The sequence below is a fragment of the Atta colombica genome, unplaced genomic scaffold, assembly GCF_001594045.1.
Source record: "Atta colombica isolate Treedump-2 unplaced genomic scaffold, Acol1.0 scaffold254, whole genome shotgun sequence".
In the NCBI taxonomy this organism is placed as follows: Eukaryota; Metazoa; Arthropoda; class Insecta; order Hymenoptera; family Formicidae; genus Atta; species Atta colombica.
The window spans coordinates 1275925-1283205 of record NW_017259353.1 but is presented as its reverse complement, the minus strand read 5'-3'; the positions used below and the strand labels follow the sequence as shown (position 1 = coordinate 1283205).

The 7281-nt window shown below is 35.1% G+C and overlaps 1 protein-coding gene across 1 annotated transcript in view; it reads left to right on the top strand.

The window, feature by feature from the left end:
* The window catches only part of LOC108689082 (tensin-2), a 184928-nt gene that overhangs the window by 85163 nt on the left and 92484 nt on the right, over nucleotides 1-7281 (top strand). The gene's annotated exons all lie outside the window — the stretch shown is intronic.

The following is a 7281-nucleotide window of genomic DNA, read 5'->3' as shown; positions in this document are numbered from 1 at the left end:
TATATATATATATATATAAACCCAGTTTTTCATTTATTAAAAATTGTATCATCTTTCGAACACAAAAATGTTATACTCGTTTTAATACTCAATAACTCTCGAAAGTTTCCAAGCTGTTCAATTTGAATTATCGATTGTTTCCATCATATTTGGACAATGTCACACAATCTCGACAAAGTCATTTCATTGCATGGATTTACGAGTCTCGCTGTGGCTAATGTATTCGCGATTGGGTTTTATTGATACGAGTATTGTGGAGCTTCACTCAAGTATCTGACATTCATTATTAATCAGGCGTCACGATACCTCGGGACAAAGAACGGAAATGTCGCAGATGTGTAAATACGCACGATGGTAAAAGGGAATCCTTTTAACAGTCGAAGACACGGGCACGCACATTATGTTATGCGTGTAAAAAGCAACGGCATGTTCGTGCGTATTGTAGGTTTGTGGGTTACACGATGGTCGGTCTGAACGCAATTATTCGGCGCGCACGACGAGCCATGCTAATGAATATTGATGTGCCTCGCCAGTACGCTCCACTCGAGGTCAATGCATTAGCATTATTAACACTTCAGGGCATCGAATCGCGCGGTCCGGCACGACGAAAGAGAAAATACGCCCGTGATTCCATGGCGTTCCTTTTTCTTCGGCGTCAAACATGTAACCGACCCAACTCATTTCTTTTTCACTTTTTACATATTTCTTATCTTGATGTGTTTATTATTAATTTTAAATAAATTCTTTTCGAAAGATTAGTTTCTTAGTCGAGCACAAAGAAAGTTCAAAGAATAATGTAATTCTCAAATATAATTCTCGAAAACCATATTTGGTCCTCCATGCGGCAGACTTTTTTTTTCCATTTTAATGAGATCTACAATTATGCTACTATAACTATTGTCGTTATTGAAAAAACGAATATTGAATCACTTACTGTCGACCATTCTCGCATTTTATTGATCACCTTTAAGCAGTACTTCGGACCTTTTTGTTTTGAACCCGCAGTTAACTTTTCTGCAGAGACGTCTGCCGGTCGTTAAACGATTAAACGAGGAGAAACGTCCAGTGAGAGCTTTTCCGTTTTCCGGATCGTTTCAGGAACTTTGCCGATAACTTCAGTTCAAAATAACTTCTTAGGTTTTTTAAGGTTTTCTTCTTCAATATTAGTTCTCAAAAAGAGGTCATATTACACTGTAAAATGATTATAGAACCAAGAAATTATATATCTGTGTTGTACATGTAATTTTGCGATGAAAGGATTCAGTTATTTGTTTTGAAATGACTTTCACATTTTATTTAATTTTGTTATACTCATTTATTATCATATTCTCGAGGTTGATTGATATAGAAATTATATCCTCAGAATGGATTCTCAGGGATGATCCGCACGATCATTTGGACTTAGGGAACCTGGATTCTATACTGCGGATACACACACACACACACATAACACACGCGCGCGCACATGCGCGCACACACACACGCGCGCACATGCGCGCACACACACACGCGCACACACACACACACACACACACACACACACACACACACACACACACACACATATATACAAACGTATTCATATGCACGGTTTTGAATAATAGTGCAATATTGAAAAAAACGTACACTAAAAAAAAAGTCGTTATTTCAAAAAAATATTACTTGATTCAATTAAATGCAGCAGTCATGGGCAAGCAAATATTTGTTAATTCAAAGAAATAACATATTGACATCACATTTAACTTAATATAGAAATACTTGAACTAAATAATTACTACGAACTAAATTTAATAAAGTTAATAATTTTTTCTCACTATAGAGACAACATATATTCTAAATAATTGAAGAAATATAAGAGCAACATATATTCTAATATAAGAGGAAAAAAAATAAATTAAAATCTAGATATAAAATAAGAAATTTTATTGATTTAAAAACATAAAAAGACATAATAAAAATAATATAAAAAGAAAAATATTTTTTCGAGTAAGTTTCATGTAATTCATATAATTTATGTAATTCATAAACTCCATTCATAGTACAGTAATCACCACTATAAATGCTATTTATAAATAGTTCTTTTTGCTGATATATCTCTTTCATGTCAGTTTAACTTCTAAGAAAAATAAACTGGAAATATATTACAGTATTGATTTCTCTTTTCGTGTGCTGAGCACCGCGATCACATATTGAAACTGAACTGTAATTGATCTCTTTATTAAATTCGTTGCAAAATTAGCAAGAACAATAAATAATACTATTTCCAAAAATGAAATAAAACAGTAGATAACTGCTGACAACAGCCAATAATTGTTTTGCGACAAATGTCGATGCAAAGGAAGAAAAACAAATGCTAGAAGGAAAATAAATGCAAAATATCGTGTGAATAAATCAAACAGTTAGAACTGGCCGATGGTAATGGATCGCCTTGACTTGCCCTTGTAAAGTACTGACACGGAAATTTGACAGCGGACTGACAGTGCCGCACCCAAAATGCCCGTCAGACAGTCTAATCGTATTAAATTGTTTTGTAATCTGTCTGTTGGCTGCGTCCCATTCTGACACTGCTTCATGCTGCGAAAGGATTCTTAAATAACTTATTCGTTCTGGAATATTATATTTTCATATTCTACTATTCTTATATTATATTATCATAATGTTTTATTTTTCTATTAATTTATTATTAAAGTATAATTTTAAATGATAGCATTTTCGATGGTAATTAAGTAAAAATTTTATAAAATAGTAAAAGAATGTCGATAGAAATTTTCTTATCAATTACCAGGATCAAGTGGGATGAACGCAGAAGTTTCGTTGTTTCGTTTGCTTGTGTAGATTTTATTTATGATAAATATGCGTGGTAACGTTACACCGACCTGTCTCACCTCGAGCTACACGCAAGCTGTTATTTAAAAGATCTTAACAAATGGTTAGTCAGGTCGGGCTCCTTATTATCCATGACTCCTTGGAGCACCATAGGACGCTAATTGCAAACTTTCATTACGAGTCACGCTTGGCTCGACGGATGCAACGCTGATCGCGATAGGCTTCCGCGATATTCTACGAGGTACGAGCGAGACTCCAGATGAGAGAAAGAGAAGAGAAAGATGCACCCAGAGCGTGATAAGTAGCGCTCTACGCTCATAAATATTAAATAAGATACTATTCCACCTAAGTCGATATAGAAGTATTTATTGCGAATCTGTCACAGTACACATGTAATATAATTGTTATATTAATCAGAAGTAATAATAATGCTTGCCGACGTTAAGACGATCGTAAACAGTAATTCGATCTAAGCAATAATTTCAAATAAAACAGAAAATGATAATTTTCTGCCTTGTGAGGTTACTATTTAATATAAGCTTAATTTATAACTGTAGGTATTGTTAAAGCTCTCTTAGTGAAAGGTATTCAAGCAGTATAAACACTAACTTTAAAAATAATACTTTATATGTCTGAAATAATAACTTGCGTAATACAATATCTGATTTTTTAAATATATAATCACTAATATATAATATATTCATGCACATACTGTTGTAAATTATTACAATTTGAGTTATTTTTAATTTATAGATCATTCCTCCTCTAACGTATCGTTAATTTAATTAAATCAATGAGATTAAACAATTTTACTTCAAGAAAATATATTAAATTTGATTGAATTTATTATTACTTACGTGTACATGATTTGTTTTCAAATGAATCACAGAAACAGATTGACTTACATTTTGATACAAATAAAGTTAAAAATAACAAAATATTATTTAACTCAATAGAGTTACATTCCTGCTTTGAAATTTAACAGTGCACGACAAGTAATTACAATTTCTATGTTTTAATAGATTTTAATGGAATATCTCGATGTATTTTGCGAATTGCAAAAATAATGACGCAGTGTCCCCGAACAGCATCGTTTATTTTAATCTCAACCCTATTTTCAGCCCCGGGAAGGGAATACACGCGCTTCGCCATTGGCGATCCTACCATCGCCGTGTCGCGCCGATAATCACGATGATCGATCTTTCGTGGCTCGACGGACGCACGCACGCATGCACGCATGCACGCATCGATTAGAGGCCGCATTTCGCGCCTGCACGCTCGACTCGCTGTCGCGTGCGTGGGCGATCCGCCTCGACTCCAGCCGCCGATGCACGCGCGATGCACACGACGCGCAACGTGCACGTGTGTTCGTGACTCACAGTAGGCATTCTCGTGCGACAAACCGGTAACCAACGCGGCCGTTAGACCGCGAACATTGCGGCCACTTTGTTCCCGACGACGCGACGGTGTCTCTCTTTCTCTCGACTCCGTCTCGCGCCGCTCTTAAACTCGCGTTTACAAGTGTCGGCGGGCGCGAGGATTCACGCCGCATGTCACGCTGTACGTCCGCGAGCGGAACGGATGGATTTAGGAGAGAAAGAGCGAACTCCCAAGGTCGATGGAGAATTGTGCGCGTAGCCTCTTTCGTTCGACTCTTTCACCGCTCCGTGATCGATTGCATAGACTCGTCCAAGACTGAGGGTGAAGCAGGACATTTCGTATCCGGAAAGTACGCATTGTTATGAATTTAGTTTGTGATATATTTTGCGACAAGCAAGGTTTTATCTGCGAAATATAACAGAGATAAATACGATTGCGGAAAATTGAACGTTTTTGTGAAATGGTAATTTTCTTATGGAATGCGTTTCATTTGCGCATGTTAAATTGTAAGTTAGAATAGAGATGCCGATTTTTGTCTTGATGATTTGTCATTGCTAGTTGTTAACATTTATCAGTTCTATACGTTATAAATTTATTATTAAAAGTTGCTTATAATATCGGGAATAACAACACTGAAATCACATTAGATCGAAGAAATAATAAATTAATACCAATAGTATTGAAGATAACGCGCAGGATAAATTTCTTGTAAAAAGTCAACTATAATATCAGGAATAATAACACAAAATTATAATTACATCAGATTAGAAGAATAATAAATTTACATTACCAGTAGTATTGAAGGTAGTAATAGACACTGGTTAACTTTTACGGGCCTCCTTTTTTTTTTTAAAACTTTATGTAAAATGTACTTCGTCATATTAAATATCACTGTTTTTAAATCACTTATTAATCACTTATCGATATCTAGAGATTTTAAAAGTATATGACACAACGTATAGCAAGGACTTCGTTAGTCCTTCGTTAGAACTAACTATCGTTAGTTCCTAGAAATGTTTTGTCATTTATCAGCAATTCTTCTTTTAGTTAATTTGTTAATGTCACAATGGATCACAAAGTTAACCCACGTTTCCGTAGAATTCCATGAACGCGCCGCCGTTTGCGCCTGTTAAATTAACGATATATTCCAGGTATTATTGAATCGTTCTCTCGAACTGCAGAGGTTTAAATACGGCTGTATAAAACTCGGTAAAACTTATCTCTTTGTGCAAATATTAATATTATGTATGTTTGACATTGATGAATTATAATTGCCCCTAAATTGAAGTGAAGGCGACACAAAATTCGCATTTGTTACTATCCTTTTATGGACACTCTTTATACTTGCGTGTGTACATATTTTAGGCTCTGTTGTAAGTGCGCAAGAACAATGACGCAGTAAATTACGAAATTAAATTACACTATAATGCATGCATAATTACTAAGGAGTATACAACATTTCATAAAGGTATTGAAATGATTTTACATAATCTCATGCTATTATGTGTAATTGCTGTAGGTACTCTTCGCTTTAACAACTATTCTCTGCAACAACGGTGTATATTGCGCTCAAGAGAAGTCTGAAAATTAGACCATGAGCTTATAGACAGACTTAACGCTAACAAATTTCTAAGAGGATTGCTAAAGTAGATTTTAGTTACACTTTAAAAATGATCACCGAAAATCATACTATATTGGAATTATAGTGTTTTTTAATATATATAGTTAACATTTATTTTAATTTAGTATAAAACATTAAATTATTTGTAACAGAGCCACGTTTATATCAATTTTCTTGTTACATAAACAATAATTTTTGCATTAATAAATTTATGCATATTCATGATAATTTTTCTAAAAAATAACATTTTAAAAATTCAGAAAAAAAGCATAGAAATATCTTCTGTATGGGAAACTAATTGCTAAGTATATTATGAAAAATATGGTATTAAAATAAAATTAAATAAAAAGAAAAAGGGGTATAATAAATGAGACGAAAAAGAAGGTAAAGTTGTTATTTTTTATAATTAAAAATGAAGAAATAAAGAAATGTTTGTTGGGGAGAGAGTTATCCTTTAAATCCTTCTCTTAAATTACGTCCATGAGTATAGTTCCAGCTTAACTTGTTCTAGTTGAACTAACAGCTCAGGACTTGCTCTAGCTCAAGCTGTCGTTTTGCAAAACCGCTAAGATTCCACACGTGGACAGTGCCATGGCGATGTAAAATTGTGCGATATAAAGCTTCTACGATACTAGGAGAACCACCTGGTGACAGTACATATACGACATTTGTTCCGTCGCGGTCAGTGCAGTACTTAACACCAGGCGGAAGAGAAAGTCATGCTGCTGTCTCCTGCCTTTTTCTATGCCGTTGAATACTTTTCGCCTTTCAAGTTTACGGTACTTTAACGCTTACGTGAACCGAAGGTGACATCCAGTGGGATAGAAGCGCTCTTATAAAGGGAAGAAGACGCGTGGGCGCGCTTAAATCTTATTCATCTTGCATCCGAAGAAGTCAACCGCCCTCTTCGGCATTTTACGATTATTGGATGTAAGCCAGTATTTACGCTAGTAAATCAGGCGGCAATCGAGCGCAATTCGAGCGCTATGGACTTTTATGACGGCTAATGATCGACACCATGCGGGATGCATCCGATGCCGCGGCGTCGGCTCTCACACGCATAATTACAAGAGAGATATTTGCATGTATTAGACCGAGATGCATACAATTAAGTCGTGTGTACTCCAGTTAAGTGTGGCTTCGTCTGTAACAGTATGATAGAAATTACCTCTTGTCATTATCATTTACTTACTGCTATTATGTTATCGGGGATTTCTCGCGTGCATGCACACACGCGATTCGTCATGTTTTCGAGAGGAAATGATGCAAGTTACATGCATGTTTTAGAAATTGCATACTTTAAGTCTATCTTAAGGATGATCTTATTTGTTATCTCTGACGAGCCTCTTGGGTCTTTTCCTTCCTGAGCGAAAATTTTACTGAGCGCAAAATTTTTCAAAATTGTTTAACTCTTGGTATATATGATTTAGTAAATATATTTTCTACTTAATATT